A 27,645-nucleotide genomic window follows, 5' to 3' on the forward strand; every position below is an offset into this window, starting at 1 on the left:
CATCTCATCCATAACACTACACAACGCATATCCGTCGCTGTCCGACTTTTATTCTTTCTTAATAAATATTGCAATGCGAATAATGACTAGATCACTAGAAGTATATGCCCAGCACTGATTATAAATATTATTATTTAAATATAAACTCTACCGAAAACATAACAAAGAGAGCAGCAAAGAGAAAATATTTTATATATTTCTTTCCTAATGAATCAAACGTCTCTAAAATATACGCACACATTTTTAAGCAAATGTGTATATACGGTCAGGCATACATACTATATATAAATAAGTATGTATTTAGATATGTATATATTTTATATACATGTACACCTTAAAGCACGTTGACCTATTAACAATTATAGTAGTGCAATAAGTGTGTATCATAAACATAACAGAACGTAAAGACATTTATTTGTATTTTTTTTTAAAATTAATTTCTATTAAAGTTTCGGACCTAGAATAATTATTAGACTGCAAAGATGCTTTCCTAAATTTAATAATCATCAAAGAATCTTTTTTAAAGATCTCTGATTATATTTCACATATATTTAAAATTAAATGATATTAAATATTCCAATGCGGTCGAAAGCCATGGTTGTAATGAGATAAGACTGATGCCGAAAAATGGTCTATATAAGTTAAAGCATCTATAGTAGACCGTCTCAGTTTTTATACATTTTTCGAAATTCCTTCATGAACATCGATTTTCTTAATCTACTCTAAAAACAAAGAATTCTGGTGTATAACACTTAAATATGGATGAACGGGAAGTGGTCTCTCAAATCGTTTTTTCGTTTTTTTTAGTCAAAATGCATTTTTTCCAAAAAATTAAAAAATCCTGTTTTAGTAATTTGCTTCAAACTCAAGCAATTCTTAACGGATTTGAACGTAATTAAATGCATTAGAAAGCTAATTGAATTTCCTAAATGTTTCTTAAAGCAACATAGCCATTTTGTTCGATGGTTTTTAATTCATAGCATTACAAATTCAGATTTTCAAATAAGAACTTAACATTGTTTTTTTAATTTTTGCTTACCTTTTCTTATATAAAAATTGAACGAGGTAAAATTTTTATATTCTGTAAATGCAGTATGGTAGGAAATTTTAAAATGAAGATTTTGATGTAAATAACAGTAGCATTCGGTTAAGAAAAACTGCAGTTTTAGTTAAAATGATGAAATTACTAAAGTTGACTATTTGTAAATTTGCATCAATTTCATAAATACATTAATATAAAGTAAGAAGAGATTAATGTTGGTTTCTTATTTTTTCAAATTTGTTAAAATTGTACTTTGGTTGCAGTTTGGATGCATTTTGGGAAAATGCTAAAAATACTGTTTTCCATCACTACACAGTGGAGCAGAATCAACATTTTTTGGAAATAAATCTGGCATTTCTAAACGGCTGGTCCGATCGGGATAAAATTTGACATGAGGGTAGCCAAGGAGTATTCGAGTTTAATGTTTAAAAATGCGCCCTACAAATGCTCTGGGGACGGCGCTATGGGGCTCAAAGTAGGTTACCATCGACTTGTAAAATTTTTAACCACGTTCCATTTCTTGTTTCCCATCTGATTTTTGGAAAGCGATTGGCTAGGTCTTGAAAAACGTGTTTACGTGTGCTATTTATCTCTTATAATTTCCGAGTTATAGGCATTTCAAAATAGAAATTTTAAAATTTTGCCATACCTTGGTCCGCTTTTTTAAAAATATAGGTCGTACTTTTGGACCGAATGGACTCGATTTTTTTTTGTTAGTTAGACAACAAAATCGCCAATACTATACAGAAGATGTTAGAGCAATATCAATTATGGATCCAAAATTAAACGATTTTCAATTTAAAAATTAAAAAAATAGTACATTTTTGCTGTTTTTTGGGCGAAAAGGTGCCTTAACTCTTTCATTGTTAAAAAAAAAACTTTCTTTAAGAACATGTAACAATTTTTTGTGTCTCTGTAAAGTATGTTTACGGAGAACATTTTGATATAAAAAACATGTCCTATTTTTCGACTATGCTGTCCCTACGCCCTTCGGAATTTGACCTATTTTTTATCAAAATTTAAAATTTGGACCACATGTTCTATAATCCCAAAACTGTGATCAGAACACGGAAAGCAGACTTGGAAATCTCGATGTGTTCTCTATTTAACCATAAAGTATTTTCCCAGCCCCGATGGAAATGTGGGCCCTATTGGCAAAATTGTAAAAAATACCATTTTTGGGATTTTCGCTCCAATTTTTAGGAATTGTGGGATTTCCTTTAACCGTCCTTCAAAAATATTACACTTTTAAAGCGAATGCCATTTCGTCCAACAAAAGTACAATTTTATCAAATTTGAAAAAATAAAAAACCAACATCAACCTTTCTTACTTTATTATGAAATTGAAGCAAATTTACAAATAAACAACTTTAGACATTTCATCATTTCAACTAAAACTGCAGTTTTTCTTAACAGAATGCTACTATTATTTACATATAAATCTTCATTTTTAAATTTCCTACCATACTGCATTCACAGAATATAAAAATTGTTCCTCGTTCAATTTTTATAAAAGAAAAAGTAAGCAAAAATTAAAAAAAAAAATGATAAATTTGTATTTGAAAATCTGAATTTGTAATGCTATGAATAAAAAACCATCGAACAAAATGGCAATGTTACTTTAAGAGACATTTAGGAAATTTAATTAGCTTTCTAATGCATGTAATTAGGATCAAATCCGTTATGAACTGCTTAAATTAGAAGCAAATTACTAAAGCAAGATTTTTTTTTTTTTGGAAAAAAAAGCATTTTGCCTAAAAAACGAAAAAGCGATTTGAGAGACCACTTCCCGTTCATCCATATTTTAGTGTTATACACCAAAATTCTTGGTTTTTAGAGTAGATTAAGAAAGTCGATGTTCATGAAGGAATTTCGAATAAAAATTAAAAGTGAGACGGTCTAATCTATAGTACTTCTGCTGGGTTTATATGCAACTTGATGTATGCTTAAAATATTATTTCTATGTAGAAACCAAGTGATTCTTGTAGCTATAATTTTTTCTAAGGTTTTATATAGACATGACATCTTTGTTTGGTTTGGGGATTGGAATTATTGTTGAGATCTTCCAGCTTTGCGGAATTATACCATTTGTAAAAAATAAATTATCCCTACAAGCTACAATTGCTACTTAAGTAATGTCTTTTTTAATAACTTACTTTTTAAGTATACTGTTTTTGTTTTTTAGACTTTACTATAAAATAAACAAACAAAACAAAAAAACTCTTACTTTTTTCCAATTTGCACAATAAAATAACTAAGCAGTGGTGTAGTGAGTACAACTACAGACTAGCAAACGGATGGTTAATGGTTCGACTCTTGGCTGCGAAAATATAAAGGATTACTTTTGGGACATCGCGAACATATGACTTCTTACATGACTTCTTACAGTAGAAAAATAAGTAGTAGAATCGTCAAATTCCCCTTATTTTTCGGCTTATTTGTAAGTAAAGTTTTTGCTGGGATATATCTGTTGTAAATGTGATAGAGAATTATTTGGAATATGTTTTAATATTGGGCCTCTTTGGTTTGTGTGGGGTGATCCCCATAGTTTAGAGTGAGTATTAAAGTCTCCTAAAATTATTGTATTATTACAGTTGCTTGAAAAAATTTATGAAAGTTCCGTAGTATTAAGTTGTTCGGAGGGATGTAAGTAGATTGATATGTATATATCAACCTCAACATAATAATCTGTTACTTTTAAAATATTATATTTAAAATTATTTTTAAAAAATAACGCTGATCCACCACGTTTTTCCGTAGTGAAATGAGAAAGTGATGCATTATAGCCGTTAATTTGTTTCCTGTAGAGCGTGTGTTTCCTGTAGAGCAATAATATCTGGTGAATTGTCATGTATTAGAAGTTGTAGAAGGTTATTGTAAAAACCATTTATATTCCACTGAATAATTTTGTTATCCATGTTGCACGCCATGCAAGAAACGATGCTGACATGAGATGAGATCATCATCCAGCGACTACAACGGAGGGATAGAGAACAAGCCCATGGCGGTGGATTAGCTTTCATAATAAAGCGAAATGTCAACTACGTTATGGAAGTTATGAACATTTCATTAAACATTGGATTGCAGATTCTCATCTGCCGGTGACTATAACATCATTCGTATGAGACTAGCTATCATAATAATACGGTACGCCAACTAAAAATGCAGTTAACCTTAATGCACTTACGTGTTCATTGATGCTGGTAAGTGCATTTAAGTTTACTGCCAAAAAAAGCAGCTAACGGCAAATAATTTACATGAAGCTTTGTGATTTTTCCGTCTAAACATAACGACAAATTTGTTATTTTATCTACGTTTCAAATTATTAAGAAGTTGCAAACTTTTAATTTTTTCAAAATCTATTTTCCTTATTTTGTTTTGATTAAATTTTGTATTAGGCAGCTAAATGAAATTTTTCATGAAAACCAGTTACAGCTTCCAAAAGTATTATGTACTTATCTCAATGCACTTAAATTAACGAATTTATATGGAGTTTGGTAAATAAATATACAAAACACAAGTTTTGTGCACTTATATACAAAATGCTCTTAAGTGAAAGGCAGGTAAGTCAAAACTACTGTATTACTGTGTGAAAACCATTATTTGATGCACAATAAAATAACTAAGCAGTGGTGTAGTGAGTACAACAGCAGACTAGCAAACGGATAGTTGCTGGTTTGAATCGGGTCTGCGATTTATTTATTTTTATACCCTTCACCTTCGTGAGAAGGGTATATAAAGTTTGTCATTCCGTTTGTAATTTCCACAATATAATTTTCCGACATTATAAAGTATATATGTATATTCTGAATCCTTATAGATAGGGGAGCCGTCTGTCTGTTAGTTGAAATCAATTTTCTGAAGACCCCAAATATCATCGGGATCCAAATCTTCAATAATTCTGTCAGACATGCTTTCGAGAAGTTTGCTATTTAAAATCAGCAAAATCCGTCTATAAATAACGGAGATATGAGCAAATAGACAACCTCTGAAAACTTCATCAAAAAAAGACAATTTATTGCATGCTTTGACAAAAAAGCAACAAAACGTATGTTTGGATATGTGTTGGTTTCATTGCTATGCGTATTTTGTTTTTGTTTTTTTTTTTTGACAAAAAAGCAACAAAACGTATGTTTGGATGCAAGGCGAATTCATACAAGGTGGTGTCAGTTCTACAAAAACAACAATTGGTCTTAACAAATGTCAAAAAACGAAAATGAAAAATTAAACAAATAAGTATTTAAACTTAATATAGTGTAGATAATTGAATAGTGAGGGCTTTACTTATTTATGTAAACAATAAATATTTTGTTAATATGTTTAGAATATGTAGATATTTAAATATAAAAACTAGCTTTGACAGTTGTTAGAACCAAAAAGAGAAAAAAAAATTATCAATTCGCCTTGTTTGGATGTGTGTTGGTTTCATTGCTTTGCGTATTTTGTTTTTGCTTTTTTTCTTTTTTTGGTATTTTGTTTCGTTTGGTATATGTATTTAAGATTGTCATTTCGTTTGTAACTTCTACAATATATGTAATCTCTTCGTCATCAATTAAATGTAAAATATATTTAGGATGCGAATTTACCTGGAATCGATTATGTTGGGATCTACGCGGAAAAAATTATTCGCCGTGTCTTCCGGAAATCCTGAAATAGTCACATCGAATTTGAACTATTTGGATATAAAAGTTCATCAATGGGCAGAGAGCCCTCACAAAGCTGACCGCCGAAAGCGGTCTTGTACCGATGGTAATTGTCGCATTGCACTATAGATCAAAGTATCACTTTTTCCGTGCGAAATTCAAATTTCGAAGTTGTTATTATTCATTATTTTTTGTTGTCAACCTGTTACAAAAACTCCAATGCAATCAAATTCGCAATTGGTTTTTGTAAAATACAAAATTCTGCTTGACAGCACGCCTTCAAAGTCAAAGTTTCAATACATTTTTAAAAATTTGTGAATAGTATCAATATATAGTGTTTGAATAATTTAAGTACTTAAGTGTAAGTACTTAATTTTTCTTTCCTAAATATTTGGAAACTATTTCCCTTTATATTAAAAATTACAATTTTTAAACATAACCTTAAAGTAATTTCTTTTGATTACAAAGCTTTAACTTTATAGAAGCTTTTAAAAAAATGTTAACGTTTGTTAAACTTAAAATAAATATATTGAAATGTCGTGAATTCATTTCACTTTATTTCATACTGCGCATTTTTGAGCTTTCTGAGTAATTAAATTTTTTCTAATAGAACGCCCAAAAGACACAAAGTATGATGCTATTATTAAATATATTGTGAAGAAAATTAGTGCTCCTGTTATTCCTAAGGGCTGTAAGAAATTATTGGATGAAAAATCCGCCATTTTGTCCACAATTACTTAAAAGAAAAATGTTAAAAATGCAGAAGAAAGGAAGATAATTTTCGAAATGAAAACAATATATGGCTTAATAGTGATATATGCTTTCAGATTTGTATCTTTGGTTACCAATGACATCCACAGTACACAAGGTATTAATACATTCGAAGCAGATGATAGAAAACACAGACGAAGAAATAGGATCGTTTTAAAAATTGAACATACCCGAGGTGTACTACAATGGGGCCCTCTGGCCGCACCCCTGGTGGGCCCATGCTGTCAAAATTCAAAATTTAAACTTTTCAACACTTCTTCTTTGCGCATGTAAAATTTTATTCAAATCTAACTAAGGACTAAGGATTTAGAAATTACAGATTTATTTCCCTCTTTTTCTTCTAAACCACTGTGCGAAGTTTTATCTGATACTTCATTAATATTTTGAATCTAATATGAAATAATTTTTTTCTAATCAAAAGCAATGAATTTACTTTATTTTTCTCCTGATGGGTTAATGGTCTACAAAGGGTTAATTTTTTCTTAAATTTTTTGAAAATATAAGTATTTCTACATATGGTCAATTTTGGTATCAAACAGTAGAATACTTTAAAAGTTATTAATTTCGCACGGAAAAAGTGATACTTTGAACTATAGTGGCATTGGAGACGTGGAGCTTGAAATTTCTGACCGGATGAGAATTTTGGGTTTATTTTTTACCAAAAATCTTTTTTTTAAGTGAGGCTAAATTTATGGAATTTGAAAAACTATTGGAGATCACAGCAGTCAACATGACTTCCAGATCTATTACTACCTCGTATGATGGTCTACATGAGTCATTTTGGAAAAATATCTGCTCTACATCTAGCTGCCAGTCATCAGCAACAAACAATATAATCTCAATTCTAAAAAAAAATGGAAATCTCTATACCTCAGAGACCAACCACATCTATAGAGTGCAATACATTAGTGAAAATGGATGATAGTTTGAGTTATTTTGCCAAAAATAGCACGGATCCAACTTGTTTTTTACACCGACGGATCATACCAGAACGGGTTAACGTCTTACTCCATAACCAGACTATCTTCAAGTACACGATTTTAAACCATAAAGGGAGCTAGACTTCCTGATCACTCAGGTATTTTTACAGCAGAAATTGCTGCTATCAGAACAGCGTTTACAATGGGCGTCGAACAATGTGGGAAAGCGTTAATCTGCTCTGATAGCTTAAGTGCGATAAGAGCTCTAATGAAAACTCCTTCACCTTCGTGAGAAGGGTATATAGAAGTTTATCATTCCGTTTGTAATTTCCACAATATAATTTTCCGACCCTATAAAGTATATATATTCTGGATCCTTATAGATAGCGGAGTCGATTAAGCCATGTCCGTCTGTCTGTCCGTCTGTCTGTTGAAATCAATTTTCTGAAGGCCCCAGATATCTCCGGGATCCAAATCTTCAACAATTCTGTCAGACATACTTTCGAGAATTTTGCTATTTAAAATCAGCAAAATCCGTCCATAAATAACGGAGATATGAGCAAAAATCCGAGACAACCTCTGAAAATTTCATCAAAAAACACAATGTATTGCATGCTTTGACAAAAAAGCAACAAAACGTATGTTTGGATGTGCATGCTTTGCGTATTTTGTTTTTCTTTTGGCGTTGTTGTTGTTTTTATACAATTATGGATTGCATCCAAACCTATGTTTGGATGTGCGCTGGTTTCATTGCCTTGCGTATTTTGCTTTTTCTTTTGGTGTTTTGTTTCGTTTGGCGTTGTTGTTGTTTTTTGTGTTCTTGATAAATTTATGATGATGTACGCTGAAAGTGGGCAATGTACATACATATATACTAATTATAAAAAATAATAATGCATCCACAACAAAGGTGAAGGTTATATAAGATTCGGCATAGCCGAATATAGCACTCCTACTTGTTTTTATTAAATTTTTTTACATTGAAGTCAGCTGTTTTATGACTTGTCAAAAATAAACCACTTAACTGTCTAAAATGCTGATGTAAACGGTATAGTTTATGAAAGTAGCTTATGATCATAAACTAGTTTGAAAATTACAAGTGTAAATGCACTATAAAAGCTTTCAGTTGACCAGTGATCGTAAGTATGGCAACGCTGTTTGCTGCGACCGTATATTCGAATTCGAATATTCAGTTAAAGAACATTGTAGAAAGTACACCACAGATGGCGTATGTATTAGAAAGCTCTAGAATATACGAGCTTTGACAGATAAAGAGCAATCTAGAGTGCAGATGGCAGTGTTATAAATAGTGACAGAGGTTGCAGTCGTTAGTTAGTTTATCAGAGACGCTATTCAAATAAACATCAAATAAGTGTCTTAAAGTGTGCTGTATTTTTCAAGTGAATTCGTGTACATTATAAAGGTGTCTGTATTTCTGCGAATTTATAAACGGGTATAAAAACACTGAGTGACTATTTAATTCTGTGGTTGTTGTACGTTTTAAATAAATAAAGAGTTGTTACAATTTTTAAACTATAAATGGCTTTTATTTGCAATCAAAAGTATCCGGTTTATTTAAAGGAAATAAACAAATGTTTTGAAAAGGTTAAAACGTAACATAGCTGTAAATTGTGAATATTTTTATTCAAAATATTTCCAAAAACTTAATTATTTTTGAATTTTAGTTATATTTAAAAAAATAAATTTATATTGAAATCATTCTATATAATTCAAAATAGGATACTAATTAGTATATATCTATTTAGAATATAAAGCATTAAATATTATTTGATTTCAATAGAATACGTTATTAAATAAATTATACTTAAAAGTTTTTAATAAACATTTATAAAATTATACTAATAGTATTTGTATTTTAGTAACAATAAGTTGTATTTTATTTATTATATAATGAATAGATTTTAAAATATTCTAATCAATATGAAAACATGTAATTATTTTCAAATTATATTTTTATAGTAAAAATGAAATATTAATTTAGTTTATTCAACTAGTTATGAATAAAATATTATTTTACTTATTCGAAAATTTGTTGATAGATTTTATTCAAAGCTATTTTCTTTGAATAATTTTATTTCTCCAAAAAAAAAGAAAAATATTTAAATATTCAACAAAAAATTTTAGAATACTTTTTTATTCATAGAAATTTTCTTTGAATAATTTTATTTGTGAAAATAAAGTCAAATATTTTAACAACAAATTTTTGAACAATTTTATAAAAAAATATTTTTGTTTGTGAAAATGAGCTCGGACGATAAAGATTTTTCTTCCGAGGATTATGAAAAAGATCCTTCGTTTGCTATAAATAAACAAAAACAATGCTCAAAAATAATTCAACGATATTTTGAACGTCTAATTTCACTTGCAGGGTTATTAAATAGTCCTACGAGGAATGCCATGTAAGACGATCATTTTGAACAACTAGTTACTTTAAAAACAGTTTTTAAAAATAATTCATGAATTTTGTTCTTCACAATTTAAATTAATAATAAACCTCCAATTGAAACCATTAATCTGTGTCCATATTCTAGTGATAATCAATGATTAAGTAATAGTTTTTAAAAATAAAATATTAGATATCAGAGAACTAGGGTTCCAATTACCCGGAATTTTTCCATTCCTAAACTAAGAAAAAACAAGTTAAATCTGAAAAAAATTTGTAATTCGTTTCGAAAATAACTTTTTCAACTCAGAATGCAATCAGAAGATATTTTACAGCAGTATTATTGTGAAATAAATATATTCTTTAACATTTATTAGAATTATTTCTATTCAGTAATTTTTGGAAAAATAAATTTATTTGTTTCAAATTTGTGAAAAATAAAAATATTTCTAAAGTTTTATTAGAATTATTTCTATTCAATCATTTTTTGTTTGAATAATTTTAGTTTTTTGTGTTTTGTTTGAATAAATATTCCAAAGAAATTAGTTGATTTTATTTGTATCTAAATGAAATAAATTTAAATTTTATTCAACTTTGTTTTATTTGAATATATAAAATTTTATTATTTTCTAAAAAAAATATCAATATAATTTAATTAAGCTAATATAAAATGATTTTATTTATAATTTATTTGGTTTTAAAAATATATAAATATGCATAAATTTAACTGTAAATATTATTAATAAATTAGACAAATACTTTATTTAACTAATAAATAATTTGGAAAATAAATATTTATAATTGGAAACAAAAACTAAAATAATATAAAAAATATTTATATTTTGTATTTTATTCACAAGTTACAGCTATGAAACGTAACAATATGTATTAATCTTCTTTTTTTAATTTATTATTTTTTAATTCCTGGAATCATTTATTTTATTCTTTATTTTCGTCACTATGTACATGTACTCTATTTTTATCTTATTTAATAGTTAATCATATTACGAGCGCTTATGTTCTGGTTACCGGCGCCTTTTTTGTATATATTTTATAAATTCATTTGTAAAGTATATTATGGATAGATAATTAAATATAATATAGCTTATTTATTTGCTTATTTGGTGATAGATTGCTTTAAATCTTCCAAGCCTTTGGAATTTGGGAGCTGAAGCTTTAAATGAAGATTATAATTTTAATCACTCAAAGTTAGTGATTAAAATTATATGTATAGGGTTTATATAGAGACATAAAAGGAGATTAATAGTTTCTTTTCAAAAACGTTATAATCATTCTTTATTATAGGTGTTTAGTTACCTTTGATTTTGGTTTACAGATGGAGAAATTTGTGGTAAGTATAATTTAGTTACGGTAAGTATGTGATGTGATTTAGGATTACAGTAAGTATATATTTTAGGGTTACGGTAAGTATAAAATATGTAAATGATTTAGATTTACGGTAATTATTTAAAAAATTTAATATATAAATACAATAAATATTGAGGTGAGTATTTTTTCCGAATTAGAAGTGAATCAAGTGAACGATTTATAATTATATTTTATGTTTCAACATTTTCTGTTTGCAACAAATACGAATAATTTTATTATATGTTGATAGCAACTTCAAATTCGTTAATTAAATTAAGGTAATACATATTTTTCTGTTAACAATTCAAATAGTACATTTGGAATTCATATATGGTACCATGTATATAATTTTACAAAATTTAAATAATACAATTTTTAATTCAATTCAAGGATAAAATATAAAAAAAATCTTTTATTATGTTTATTGTCTAAACTTAGGTTTAGACTTATTTTAATATAATAATTATTTATGCTTAAGGTCTTTTTTATAAAAATATTTAATTTTTATAAAAAAGACCTTAAGCATAAATAATTATTATATTAAAATAAATTTAAAAGGTCAAATAAAATTAAATAACTCTTAGGTTTAGACATATATTTTATTTAGTGGTTACGTCTTTATCGTCAAATATTTGCCATGTGTGACCCTACCTTTAGAATAATGAAAAATTAAAATGTACATTTCCTTTCGCTTAGGTCCATTAAGGTGGACGTTCAATGTATGGAAAAATTTAAAACTCATCTGTTTCAAAAACGAAGAGCAGTTTTGTGTGAGGTTAGGATAAAAAAAAATTGACACAAGTTTGAGCTCAATCGGTTAAAGTTCGTGAGATCATTTACAAAGGTAAAAAATTATATTTTTTCAGTTTTTGTAAAAATGTTGCCAAATAATTACTTTTGAAATTTAATATAAAAGAATCGATATGTGTAAGTAATTGTCATTGTAATGAGATATAAAAGACATAAAAGGTTTAAAAAATGTCAAAGTTATTAAAAATTCGTCAGACCATTAACGTGCCTCAGGCCACTAGAAAAATAAATGTAGGAACAAAATTAACATATTTTGAGAAATATTAAAATAAAAGCAAATTTTTACTTAAAATATATCCATAGTTACTTGTATATGAGTTTTTGTCTTCGTAGGATATCGTTATCATCAGGGAAACCGGAAATATGCTCTAAAAAAGCGTTTTAAGCGCTTTAAATATGCAGTAAAAACTTTAAAATATGCTCTTAAAATTTAAAAAAATATGCTCTTAAAAAACAAACCTTTACATAATTTTTAACCAAAAAATATACTTTTATTTAAAAAAAATCAATACAATTCATTTCTAAAAAGGTAAAGTAACATAAAATAATCAAAAATAAAATGAACTAAAACAAGTATAATAAAAAATAAATACAACATAAAAACAATAAGCTATGAAAAGACCTCGAGAGGTATTTTTTATGATATTTTATATAAATATAGTCACTTCTTCAATTAAGGTTATTATTGCAATAAATTATAAAATATTGACTAAAATTTTCAAATAAAAATCGTTGTCTATTGGATCTGAAAACATTTTTATACATAAAGAAGTGTCCACTTAAAATCCCTACGGATTAAATCGAGCATAACTTTTAAATGAAACAACGTATGTTAACATTTTATACATGAAATTAACGGTAATTTATTAACCCGGCAATTCCCAGTGTCACCTACAGGTGACAAAGATTAAAGGTAGTTTTAAACATAGAAACAGATATCGCCGATAAATATTGGTATTATTAATATACAGACAAGATCCTGTTTTATATCTGATTTTATTTTGGCAACGCTAGAATTTTATTAACTAGGGGATTTTTAAAAATCTTTAAGCAGTGGTTTTGATTTTAACATACTGGTGTGTGTCTTATGATAAATAAGTTCTTATAAAAATGCCAAACGGGTAAGTATCACAATAATTTTTTTTAATAAATACTGCTAGATATTCCGGCTAACAATGTGAGCAAGTATTTTTAGAAAATTATTTTTTTTCTGCCCAGTGTCACCTATAGGTGACCCAGCTATAAAATCGAAACTAGCTATATTTTTTTTTATTTTAAACTTATTTATAGTGTAAACTAGACGTATTTTTACTATTTTTAATAAAAACAAATTATTTCTCCCTTTGGCGAGGGTATGGGAATTGCCGGGTTAAGCTTTAACAAAAATACAACTGAAGGTTTATGTGTCTTTATTGCGAATACATTTTCTGGCTTTTCTTCTTATGCCTCCCATTAATAGCTGCACAACTTTTCTTCCCACTTCTACCGTTATTCCAGCATATTTATTCCACTTTGTTCTCATCCAAATCTGGTTATTTACTGTACCTGCACTCTTTTTCAATTTACGTTTAACAATTGCCCAAATATATCTCGATCGGACGAAGATTTAGGCAATTTGTTTAATTGATGTGTTTAAATCAATATTATTCTCATTATACCACTTCATAGTTGTATTTGAGTAATGACAACTTGTCATTGAGTAATGATAACATGGCTGAAACTTTGTATCAGATGTGTGATGTCTTATAAATGACAGCAATCGCTCTTCCAAATTCTCTTTTTATATATAATTCAGAAAATTCTTTAAAAACATATCTGAAAAGCTTGACTCTTCAAACCGCAGCTGCGGATTGCTTGCCAAATTAATATTTTTGTTCAATTTTACGTATTCATATTTAAAGGCCACACAACCTCGAGCTACCGAGATGTAAAAATTTTGACCTGATATCTGCCGAAAATCAGATTTTGGCTATCTTTTAACCCGACAAAGTCGGATTTTCTAGATATTTGTGCACAATTTTATTTCTAGCTTCATTTTCCATTGTGTCTACACTTTTAAAAACTAAACATAATGACTTGCAATTCATTGTAGAATAATGGTAGATTTGTTGTTAAAAACCTGTGTAAATCTTATTCCATTTTGATAACAGGGGACGTTGTTATGATTACTATAGTGCATACGGATTTTAAGTGGCCACTTCTTTAGAAAATGTTCTTTCGACATCTACTGATGTTATAGGAGCAAATTTAAAAGGCAATATTTCTTTAACACTTATAGCGGTTAAGTTTGAATTAGAACTAAAATTTAATATTTAGATGGCGCTATTTTTAAAATAGTGCTTATTTTATATTAAAAAAAAAGCAATATATTTTTCAATTTTGAATTTTAAACAAAGGAAGTAAAAACCTGTAACACAACAGCGAAAAATAAGTAAGAAAAAATTTGTTTTTGATAAAGTCAAAATATGCAATTAAACAGTAAAATATGCTCTAAAAACGCCAAATATGACATAAATATGCTCTTAAAAAAAATGCATTTAAGGGTAAAATATGAAAAAATAACAAATCGATGCCAAAATTCTTAAATAGTTCTTTTTTTAAATTAAAATTCAGTTTTATTGGCCAATAAAATGTTTTACATTGTATCTTAAGACTAATCTGGAAGCCATTAGGCTTGTCTGCAGAAAAATATGATATATCTTAAAATTCATTTAAATATTTTCATTGCGAATCTATAAAGCGTTTTTTATTAGTTTTTTTCTTATATTTATATTATTTATATACATGATGTTAGGCGGCAATTTATTAAAAAATTGTTGGTACAGAGACGGTCAGCGTGTGTTTACCATAATTGTTTTTGTATTGCTGAACCTTAAATTTCCCTGCGGCTCTGCGTCTGGTGTTGTGTATATGACCAATAGCATGCAAGAATCTACTGTCATTAAAGAATTCATTTGCTATAGTTGTAGAATAAATAATGGTGTTAACATTGAGTACGTTTAGATCTTTACCCATACTTTCTGATTTTCGAGAGTTGCGTGTTGTATTGTGGTTTGTTGAGTTGTTTATGTTGTTGTTATGGTTGTTGTCCAAAATGTTTGTGAGTGGGAGTTGTGACATGACATTTATGTTGTCGTTATTGTTGATGTTTTGATAGTTTAAGGAATGGTTGTTTGTGGAATTGTTTCTTAATTTATTGATATTTTGGCTTTTCCATAGGATTTTTAATAACCTATATTGGGTGTTTTGTAGAGATCCACAGTACGTTGCACTTCCCCAAGCTGTTATTCCGTGCCTGAGATAGGATTCGGCTAGAGAACTTTTCCATTTAAAGTTCTGATCTATATATACTCCCAAGTATTTAAATGTTTTGACCATTTCTATAGTTGTATTTCAGTTATCTTTAGGATCTATTTGGGTATTTACGTTTGCATGTAAACAATTTATATTATGAAATTTAAGTTTCACGTTTGTTTGTAGTATGTGCGGCGGTTTTATGTGCATTAGTTTAGTCTTTTACTACGTTTATACGTAGCCTATTCGCAAATAAAAATTATTTGCAATTAACTAACTCAATGTTTATATGTCACATTGGTTAGAGAAAATTCTTGTTTTTATGAGATGCCGGATGGTAAAATTTAATTATTTGGTAGCTCTTTTGTTGAATAAAATATAAATAAATTTTTTATTTTTTTAAATGTAAAAATTATAGAATCAAAAATTCTTGTCTGTCTTGCAATCCAATTAATTCAAAAACGCAATGAAATATTTATAAAACGTCTCAATAAACTAAAAGCGTTAAAACATATGACAATGCTTAAAATCTTATTTGCAAATAGTGTCGTTAATCAGGAATTATTTTCGTGAGTTAGCTATTCGCAAATAAAAAATTAATTCACTGTTTATGCGGCATTTTTTCTAATTACAATATTTTTATTTGCGAATAAGCCGTGCGTATAAACGTAGTATTTGATGCGTTTATCACAAGCCCGTTATCGTGGCACCATTTTGTTACTATATTTAGTTGATTTTACATAATTTCACCAGCAATGTTTATATTTGTATGCGTAACAATAATCGCAGTGTCATCCGCGTAAGCAAAGGTTCTGCTCTTTTTGAGCATACTCATCATATCATTGGCATATATGATATATAATATTGGGCCTAATTTGGAACCTTGCGGTACTCCATGAGATGACATAATTTGTTTACTGAGGTTGTTGTTTATCTTGAATGATAAGATCTATAGCTCAAATAGTTCTTAAACCATTTTAAGCAGTTGCCTCTAATGCCATTTCTTTCCAGAATTATTATAAGTTTATCATGTGATAGGATCTCGAAGCTTTACTGAAGTCAATGAATAATGCCAAACAGTGGTTGTTATTACTTAGTGATGTGTTGATGTAGTTGGAAAAGTATACAAGTAATCTATATACACATCTGCTCAAAATAATAGATACACCTAATTGGAAAATATTTAAATGGCGGTAACATTGAAAATTTCCTCGCAAGCGTTAAGAATACATCATATTATTAAAATTTTTATCTGGCAATGTCATGTCAGTCAAAAATCTGGCAACTATTTGATTTCATGTTGATTTTTAAAAACGAATTTATTTGAATTACAAAAAATTATTTGCTCATAAAAATAGATACACATCAGTAATTTGTAATTTGTTTATATACAATTTTTTTTTTGTGCAATTTTTTGTTCCTATTTACGTGAAACAGTAAGTATAATTTAAATTTTAGCAACAATTTTATAAAAATTAGGACTCTTTTGAAGAAAATGGGACGAAATCATCATTGTACCGAAGATGAGAAAAAAATTGTTCAAACGATGAGAAATCAAGGAAAATCATTACGGGAAATAGCAAAGAGCATAGGAAGATCTTTACATTTTGTCCAAAATGCTTTATCTAAAAAACAAAAAAGAGAAACTCGCGGTAGACCAAAGAAAACCAGTCCAGAAACAGATAGGCGGATCGTCCTTATGGTTAAAAAAAGACCCTTTCATATCATCGAAAGCTATTTCTGCGGAGCTATGTAACGAAATCAGTCCACAAACAGTTCGTCGTCGTCTTTTACAAGCTAAATTGCCGGGAAGAATTGCCAGAAAAGTGCCACTAATGCGCCAAAAAAATATCAAGACAAGATTAGAATTTGCTAAAGAGCACTTACAATGGTCCGGGTGTGAAGGCGAAAAAAAATGGAGAAATATTTTATGGAGCGACGAAACAAAAATAAATTTGTTTGGAAACGACTGCCAAAGAAATGTACGCCGACCAAAAGGAAAAGAATTCCACGTTAAATTTACAAAAAAGACGGTAAAACATGGCGGGGGAAACATAATGGTTTGGGGTTGCTTTTCATGGAATGGTGTTGGTCCGATATTCCGAATAGAAGATACCATGAATGCTAGTGGGTATAGAGACATATTGGAAAACGTAATGCTTCCATATGCATCGGAAAATATGCCATTAATATGGACATTCCAGCAGGACAACGACCCAAAACATAGTTCAAGATTAGTTAAAAACTGGTTCTAGGAGAATAACGTACCTGTTTTAAGCTGACCCAGCCAATCCCCTGATTTAAACCCAATAGAAAACTTGTGGAGTGAATTAAAGATAAGGCTTTCGAAGGAAGTTTTCAAAAATAAAGACGATTTATGGGAGAAAACGCAAAAAATATGGTACGAGATTCCATTGGAGAAGTGTCAGAACTTGATATCCAGTATGCCCAGAAGAGTGGAGAAAGTTTTACAAAACAAAGGTGGATATACTGGATACTAGCTTTACTTTAATAATAAACTAATTTTTTTAAGATAAAATTTATTAGCTTTTGTTTAATAAGAATTTTTAAAAATGTATCTATTATTATGAGCACCAAATTTTTCGAAATTTAAGAAATTTAATTTACTTTATAATATTTATTATTAATTATGAAATATTTTGTTTTTGTTTTTTACTCTCCTTTTAACTATAAATAAAAATCGACTGAATTTTTTTTATAATTTTACAATATACCATTATTTTTTTTCGTTTTTAAAAAATAAATTTTGGTGTATCTATTATTTTGAGCAGATGTGTATATAAAAGAGTAACGTTACTGACTCACTGACTGACTGATTCATCATCGCACAGCCCAAACGACTGAAGCTAGAATCATGAAATAACTGTGGGTTCCTCCCTCCCCAAAACGATCCGGGTAAACGGGTAACAACTGTATTTTGGTACTTTTTTGGCACCCTATGTATCTTTTAAACCAATAAACATATAAACAAATTTTAAATCGCATTCTTTACTTATCAAAAAATAAAAAATATAAGTTTAGTACTTTTTGGAAATTCGAAACCTTAAGGGATAATAATTGTGTTTATTTTTGGTACTTTTTCATAAAATATGTTTTTCTATAATTTGACATAGACATACGAATATTTTATTATGAGCTCCCACCACGTTACAGAAATTTATTTGAATAAAATTGTACCACCTCAATGGGGATAAGAAAGGTACCAAAAAGGGGATAAAATCGGGAAAATACATTATATTTGAAATTATTAAGCCAATTTTGATCATTTTTTTAACGTTGGTTCCTAGATTCATACAAAAATTAACTAACAGGGTGTTATTTGGAACTCGAGTACCAAGGTGTATATTGGGCCAAATCCGGGTAAACAGTTTGGTACTTTTTTTAAAAAATATTTATTCTTGGGCATATTAACACAGATTTTAATATTTTGAGACATGCCTGTAACATAAACAATTTTGGTAAAATGGAATATTTTTAAATTTCAAACTTGAGGGGTGTTCAAGGAAGAAAATGGAAATTGTAACTTTTCTCCTAATGGTACTTTTTAACATTTTAAATTATTTCAGTTATCGACATTAAAGTTAGCTGATATGTATCTGAGTGAAGTTAGTGTTAGCAATAGGGGATAATATTTAGGTACCAAAATGTGTGAACTGAACTATAGGTACTTTTTGTTCTTCTAATGGTACTTTTTTGAATTTTCTATAACAATGAACTTAGAAACATGAAATTAAGCATATATGGTCCTAAGTAAGTGAGAATTTTAGGGGGAGACTTTTTGGTACTTTTTCTTTATTCGATTGGTACTTTTTGTAATTTCTTCACCAATGAACCTAGAAACATGAAATAAAGCTTATATGGAACCGATTGAGATGGAAACCACAAGTACTTTTTATACCCTTCACCTTCGTGAGAAGGGTATATATAAGTTTGTCATTCCGTTTGTAATTTCTACATTTTTCATTTCCGACCCTATAAAGTATATATATTCTGGATCCTTATAGATAGCGGAGTCGATTAAGCCATGTCCGTCTGTCCGTCTGTCTGTTGAAATCAATTTTCTGAAGGCCCCAGATATCTCCGGGATCCAAATCTTCAACAATTCTGTCAGACATACTTTCGAGAATTTTGCTATTTAAAATCAGCAAAATCCGTCCATAAATAACGGAGATATGAGCAAAAATCCGAGACAACCTCTGAAAATTTCATCAAAAAACACTATGTATTGCATGCTTTGACAAAAAAGCAACAAAACGTATGTTTTTGGATGTGCATGCTTTGCGTATTTTGTTTTTTTGTGTTTTGTTTCTTTTGGCGTTGTTGTTGTTTTTTATACAACTAAACGTTTGTTTGGTTGTGTGTTGGTTTTTTTGACAAAAAAGCAACAAAACGTATGCTTGGATGTGCATGCTTTGCGTATTTTGTTTTTTTTTTTGTGTTTTGTTTCTTTTGGCGTTGTTGTTGTTTTTGATACAACTAAACGTTAGTTTGGTTGTGTGTTGGTTTTTTTGACAAAAAAGCAACAAATCGTATGTTTGGATGTGCATGCTTTGCGTATTTTGTTTCTTTTGGCGTTGTTGTTTTTTATACAATTAAACGTATGTTTGGATGTGTGTTGGTTTCATTGGCTTGCGTATTTTGTTTTTGTTTTTTCTTTTGGTGTTTTGTTTCGTTTGGCGTTGTTGTTGTTTTTTGTGTTCTTGATAAATTTAGGATGCTGTACGCTGAAAGTGGGCAATGTACATACATATATACTAATTATAAAAAATAATAATGCATCCACAACAAAGGTGAAAGGTATTTAAGATTCGGCATAGCCGAATATAGCATTCTTACTTGTTCTATATTCTAATGTACTTTTTTGAATTTTCTTTAACAATGGACTTAGATACATGAAATTAAGCATATATGGTCCTGAGTGAGAATTCTAGGGGGAGACATTTTGGTACTTTTTCTTTATTCGAATGGTACTTTTTGTAATTTCTTCACCAATGAACCTAAAAACATGAAATTAAGCTTATATGGACCGGAGTGAGTGGGAATCTACAAGTGACTGCTTTTTGGTACTTTTTCTATATTATAATGGTACTTTTTGAATTTTCTGTAATAATGGACATAGAAATATGAAGTTAAGCATATATGGTCCTTTAGAGTGACAGCCGATTTTTTTTTCTTAGATTTCAAAGAGTGCCGGGTGGAATATTGTGACACTAGGCCTAAATGTTAAGTGCTGAAAATTTGAGCCAAATCGGGCAACGATTTCTGGACGCGCATCGAGGTCAAAGTTCAGATATATGCAAAATTATACTATTTATATGGAATAAATAGGTGAAACTCGTTAAATTTCTGCATTGTTTTCTAGAAATGTATAGATTTATTTATATTAATGAATATTACATTAAAAAATTTTTTTTGGAAGTTAACCCTGCATCTCCTTTGGGTCAAAATGACCCAAAAACTGTATTATAGCCAAAATTCGGGAAAAATGCAAATTTTTCAGATATTTTAAAAATTTTGCTACTAAATAAATACTTTTGCAATTGAATGCAAAATAATCGAAATGTGTACGTAATTATCGTTGTAATGAGATATAAATGACAAAATTTGGTTAAAAAATTTTAAAGTTATTACAAATTCGCCAGACCATTAACGTGTTTCAGGCCACTTGAACATAAAATTTAGAAAAAAAATTAACATATTTCGAGAAAATTTAAAATAAAGGCTAATTTTTATTTAAAATATATCCGTATTTACTTGTGTACGAGTTTTTGTCTTCGTAGGATATCGTTAACCTATTCGCTGGTATGGCCAAAAAAAAATATTTTTTTTAACGGCCGTTTCGAATCTCCATTTTCAAATTTTTAAAAATTTTGTTAAAGAAATTTCAGAATTTTTTGATCATCACATTGGGATTTATTGAGATCAAAATAGGGAATAAAAATATGAAAAAATTATGTCAATACCTCTTACAGTTTTTCCGTACCTGCGATTTAAATTTTGCGATTTTCAAGAAAAACTAATTTTTTGTCCGTATTTAGGCGAATGAGCCCAATTTCCTTAATGTTATAAACTTTAACTAAAACCTATTCATAATATTATAGTCCTTGTAATTTTAAATATGGTCTGAAAGTTTTACTAAAATCGGAAAACGATAACCTTAAATCGTGAAGGTCAAAGGTCAAATTTTTCAATATTTGGAATTTCTAAAGAAAAGATAGCGAAATGTTATATATTTTTGGGCCGATTTTAATGAAACTTGAGCAAAATATACATTGGGGTCTAACATTTACAACAACAGTGCAAAAATGGATTTAGTCCTTTAAGAGCACTTGGGGTCAAAATGGCTGTGTTTTTCGTGATTTTAAATGTTGAGGGTAATTTGGACCCCAAGTGCTGCTAAGAGTTAAATTCCATTTTTGTGCCGTTATTTTAAATTCTGGACTTTAAGTTATACTTTCCTCAAGTCTCATTAAAATCGGCCCAAAAATATATAACATTTCGCCATCTTTTCTTTAGAAATTCAAAATATTGAAAAATTTGACCTTTGACCTTCACGATTTAAGGTTATCGTTTTCCGATTTTAGTAAAACTTTCAGACCATATTTAAAATTACAGGGACTATAATATTATGAATAGGTTTTAATTAAAATTTATAACATTAAGGAAATTGGGCTCATTCGCCTAAATATGGACAAAAAAATAGTTTTTCTTGAAAATCGCAAAATTTAAATCGCAGGTACGGAAAAACTGGAAGAGGTATTGACATAATTTTTTCATATTTTTATTCCCTATTTTGATCTCAATAAATCCCAATGTGATGATCAAAAAATTCTGAAATTTGTTTAACAAAATTTTTAAAAATTTGAAAATGGAGATTTGAAACAGCCGTTAAAAAAAATAATTTTTTTTGGCCATACCTGCGAATAGGTTAACGGTATCCTACGAAGACAAAAACTCATACACAAGTAAATACGGACATATTTTAAATAAAAATTAGCTTTTATTTTAATTTTTCTCGAAATATGTTAATTTTTTTTCCTAAATTTTTTGTTCAAGTGGCCTGAAACACGTTAATGGTCTGGCGAATTTGTAATAACTTTAACATTTTTTAACCAAATTTTGTCATTTATATCTCATTACAACGATAATTACGTACACATTTCGATTATTTTGCATTCAATTGCAAAAGTATTTATTTAGTAGCAAAATTTTTAAAATATCTGAAAAATTTGCATTTTTCCTCAATTTTGGCAATAATACAGTTTTTGGGTCATTTTGACCCAAAGGAGATGCAGGGTTAACTTCCAAAAAATTTTTTTTAATGTAATATTCATTAATATAAATAAATCTATACATTTCTAGAAAACAATGCTGAAATTTAACGAGTTTCACCTATTTATTCCATATAAATAGTATAATTTTGCATATATCTGAACTTTGACCTCGATGCGCGTCCAGAAATCGTTGACCGATTTGGCTCAAATTTTCAGCACTTAACTTTTAGGCATAGTGTCACAATATTCCACCCGGCACTCTTCAAAATTTTAACAAAAAATTTTTTCCATACAACTGATTGTCACTCTAATGGTCCTTAGTAAGTGAGAATGCTAGGGGGAGACTTTGTGGTACTTTTTCTTTATTCGATTGGTACTTTTTGTAATTTCTTCACCAATGAACCTAGAAACATGAAATAAAGCTTATATGGACCCGAGTGAGTGGGAAACCACAAGTGGGGGATTTTTGGTACTTTTTATATATTCTAATGGTACTTTTTTGAATTTCCTATAATAATGGACCTAGAGTTTCCAAAAAATCAAAGAATTTCAAAACCGCGGTTTCGGTTTTAAAAAATTAAAAACCGATCGGTTTCGGTTTTGTGATAATTTATTAAATATTAAGTATTATAGAAACAAAATCAGTTGATAATAAGGAAATGATATACAAATCTAAAATTCAAACTTGACGGGTTATGGTTTAGTGAATGCGAATTTAAAAGTGATAATCACTGGTACTATTTCCTTATTGCAATGGTACTTTTTGAATATTTTATAATAATAAACCTAAAAATTTAAAATTATGAACACATTTTGCATTTTCTATAATAATGGACCCAGAAATATGAAATTAAACATTTACAATTAGATTCACAAAGTGAGACTTGATAGTACTTTTCGTGTAAGAGATGTTTTAAGTTGGTTAGGTATAAGTGCGCTATCTAAACATGAGTTAACTAGGCCAGTTATAACTGGTGTAATAAAACTTGCATTATTCCTTAGGTCCTTTGGCCGTATTCCGTCGAAACTTGCACTTTTTTTAACGTTGAGTGTTTTTAGTATGTTATATATCTCTTCTTCGTTAGTAGCAGATATATACATTGAGTTTCTTACCGTTATATCGGTGTTGCTTATTGTCTTGATGCTGCAGTTATGTAATATATTCATTACGTTTTCCTTAAAACCATTAGCAAAATTGTTAAGTATTGTATTAATATTATCATTTTTGAAATTTTTTTTTACCAATAATTTCAATAATTAGTTGCCACGTGACACGCATATTGCTTCTATTTTGAATGAATTGTTTTCTATAATAGTTATTTTTGGCAAAATATATTTAATAAGTTTCTAAACTTTTTATAATTGTTTTCATAATCTTTATTATTTTTGTTATTTTTTGTAAAGTTTATCCCTGATTTCACAACATTAGATAAGTTCATCACTTATCCAAGGATTATTAGATCTTGATTTATAATGTTTTTTATCTTTTGTTGATATTTCACAGAATTTTTCATAAATTTTAGTATAAATATCGTTTGTATTCTCACTTTGGTAAATAAAGTTATTCCAATTTGTTGATTTAATTATTTTATTCACTGTGAAACAGTTTATTTGCTTGGCCCCCTGATAAATATTGGTTTCCTTGTTCTTTATTTCTTCTTTATTTACACAACAGGTATGACCAAACAAATTAAATTTTTTTAACGGCAGTTTCAAAATTCCCTTTTAAAATTTTTAAAAATTGTGTTAAACAAATATCAGAAGTTTTAGACCGTCACACAGGGATTTATTTGGAATATAATAGGGAATAAAAATATAAAAAAAAATGTCAATACCTCCTACAGGTTAACGTAGTCCGGTTTTAGTAAAACTTTCAGAGTATATTTAGAATTATTTGGCCTATAATATTCTGTATAGGTTTTACTTAAAATTCATAACAGTAAGGGATTTGGTATAATTCGACAAAATGTGGCCAATAAATTAGTTTTTCCCGAAAATCGCAAAATTTAAGCCGCAGGTACGGAAAAACTGTAGGAGGTATGGACATATTTTTTGCATATTTTTATTCCCTATTATATTCTTAATAAATCCATGTGTAATGATCAAAAAATTCTTAAATTTGTTTAATAAAATTTTTAAAAATTTGAAAATGGAGTTTTGAAACAGCCGTTAAAAAAAATAAATTTTTTTGGTCATACCTGCGAATAGGTTAGCGGTATCCTACGAAGCCAAAAACTCATATACAAATAAATACGGATATATTTTAAGTAAAAATGTGCTTTTATTTTAATATTTCTCAATATATGTTAATTTTGTTCATATATTTCTTGTTCCAGTGGCCTGGGAAATTTTTAATAACTTTAAAATTTTTTAACCAATTTTTGTCTTTTATGTCTCATTACAACGACAATTACGTACACATTTCGATTCTTTTATATTAAATTGCAAAAGTAATTATTTAATGGCAAACTTTTTACAAAAACTGAAATAATAGCATTTTTCCCCCTTTTAAATGTTCTCACGAACTTTAACCCTCGTGCGGCACGCCAATTTTTAACCGATCGAGCTTAAACTTTTGTCAAAATTTTTTTTATACTAACCTAACACAAAACTGCCCTTCATTTTTGAAAAATCAAAAATAAAAAAATAAGGTCCACCTTAAGCTCCATATATGCTAAATTTCATATATCTAATTATGATATTGTAGAAAATTCAAAAATTACCGTTAGAATAAAGAAAAAGTTCCATAAGTCACTACTTGTAGATTCGGGTCCATATAAACTTGCATAATGTTTCTAAGTTCATTGGTGATGAAAATAGAAAAAGTACCATTCGAATAAATAAAAAGTACCACTTTGAATTCTCACTCACATAGAACCACATATGCTTAATTTTATGTTTATAGATCCATTATTATAGAAAATTCAAAAAAGTACACATGAGAATAAAGAAAAAGTACCATGAAGAATCCGTTTGAATTTTCAATCACTTAGGATCTAAGTTTTTCTTTATTCTAACGGTAATTTTTGAATTTTTGAATATACGCTTAATTTAATATTTCTAAGTTTATTGTTATGGAAAATTCAAAAAAGTACCAATAGAATATAGAAAAAGTACCAAAAATCACACACTTGTAATTTCCCACTTATTCGGGTCCATATTACCTTTATTTCATGTTAAGAAATTACAAAAAGTACAATTCGAATAAAGAAAAGGTACCAAAAAGTCTCCCCCTAGAATTCTCACTCATTTAGGACCATATATGCATAATTTCAAAGTTTTTGATTTTGCAAAAAAAAAGTAAAAAAATGTATGTTTTGAGTTACAAAACATTTATTTTGATAGATATCAAACTCCAATCCCACTAAGCGACCAAATAGGTCTTCAAGAAAAATATCTAAGCTTTATTTTAAGAAAAAAGGGCCAATTTTCAAAAAAAGTCAAAAAAGTTTTTGATATCGGAAAAAAATTATTAAAATATTTTTCTTCGAAAAACCGAAAAAGAGCTATCTAAACTATTTTGGATACATTTTGCTAAGAACAATAGGTAATAAGTTACATGGATAAGAAAAAACACCTGCTTGGCCAAAATGTCAAATTTTGACCGCCTCTAACTCAGAGAGTTCTGGACCGATCTTGTTGAAAAATTGTGTCTGAATTACTATGCATCGCGATCGGATGACATCGATTTCAAAAGTTGGTCCACTTGATATTAAATCCCCCATATATTATACATATATCAACGTATAGGAAATTGTGTATTCTTTTCAAAAATGTATACAATTTTTAAAAATTAAAAATTTTTAGAAGACTTTTTGTAAAAATATGGGAAACAAATTTAAAATGTTATCAGGGGATATTTGCTTTATCTTTTTTTTATAAAATAAAAAGTTGTGAACAGATTTTAATTATTTAGAATATGTTTTGTTTGGAACTTTTTTCTATGCGTTTAAAAAATTAACAGCGTAGCTTCATTTTCCAATTTTAGATGCCGTTTTAAAACAAAATTTTTTCTAAAAAATTATTTTTTTTTTGCCAAAAAAAAATTATATTTCTAAAGCGATTGCGAAGATTAAAAACATGTTTAGCCTTACTGAAAGGAATTTCTGCTTTTTCAGTTTATTCAATAAGCTAAACCATTTTTGAGTTCCGCGAATATATGTTGTGCAACCTCCTCCATTTTCGAAATAACGGATCTCTAGAAAATACGAGCTAACCTAAAAAAACGGTTAGAACCACAAAATTCAGCGTACCCGATTTAGTGGGTTGACAGTTTTTTCAACTAGCACAGTGTAATTATTCTTAGCTCCCACTTCCGAAAAACACATTAACCTCTATAAATATTTCAAATATATCGATATCGAACTGAAATTGTCGACTAAAAATCATACAACGATCCATACACGGTCCATATTTGACCATAGCACCCATATTAGGCCCAATCTTGTAAATAACGTTGTTGAGATAAAATTCAAGCTAAATAGGCCTTAAGTACATAGAAATCATATTAAAATATTTAATGACGATCGATCCATAATAGGTTATATCTCCCATATAAGTTCCACATCCCTATAACTCATTTCCATATGCAAAATTGAGTTAGACCAAAACATACATTTGAAGTTTGTGATTATGTGCTGTTTTTCTATAGCGAACGAGTACTTTGAGTGGAAATTTAACATGTGTTTTGTTATTGTAACAAAAACAAAATCTTCTTATATATAAATAGGCCACACGTTTTTTGTGGTACACTTTTAAGTATGTTATTGTCCACCAATATTGATGAAACCTATATGGTTTAAAAGATTATTTTCTCTAGATGTGCACAATATAAATTCTTTTTTAAAAATTCATTCCATAAAAGTGTTTTTAAATTTGCTTGAAAAATAACAACAACATGTTTATGCACATCTAGAGATGCTAAACGGGGAATCCCGTTCCCGAAAATCCCGGGGTTTTCGGGATTTTCCAAATCCCGTTTTTCATAAATAAATAGGGGAAATTGTCATTTTTGTGTGACTTTTTCATTCATTTTGACATTCTACATGCCCGAATATCGCAAAGTGATGTTCAGCAAAGTTGTTAAGCTCAACTCCTA

At 28.7% G+C, this 27,645-nt stretch overlaps 1 protein-coding gene across 3 annotated transcripts in view; it reads right to left on the reverse strand.

Annotated features, from left to right (window-relative positions):
* The window catches only part of ReepA (Receptor expression enhancing protein A), a 69,859-nt gene that overhangs the window by 23,746 nt on the left and 18,468 nt on the right, over positions 1–27,645 (reverse strand). The window lies entirely within an intron of this gene.

The sequence above is a fragment of the Calliphora vicina genome, chromosome 5, assembly GCF_958450345.1.
Source record: "Calliphora vicina chromosome 5, idCalVici1.1, whole genome shotgun sequence".
NCBI lineage: Eukaryota > Metazoa > Arthropoda > Insecta > Diptera > Calliphoridae > Calliphora > Calliphora vicina.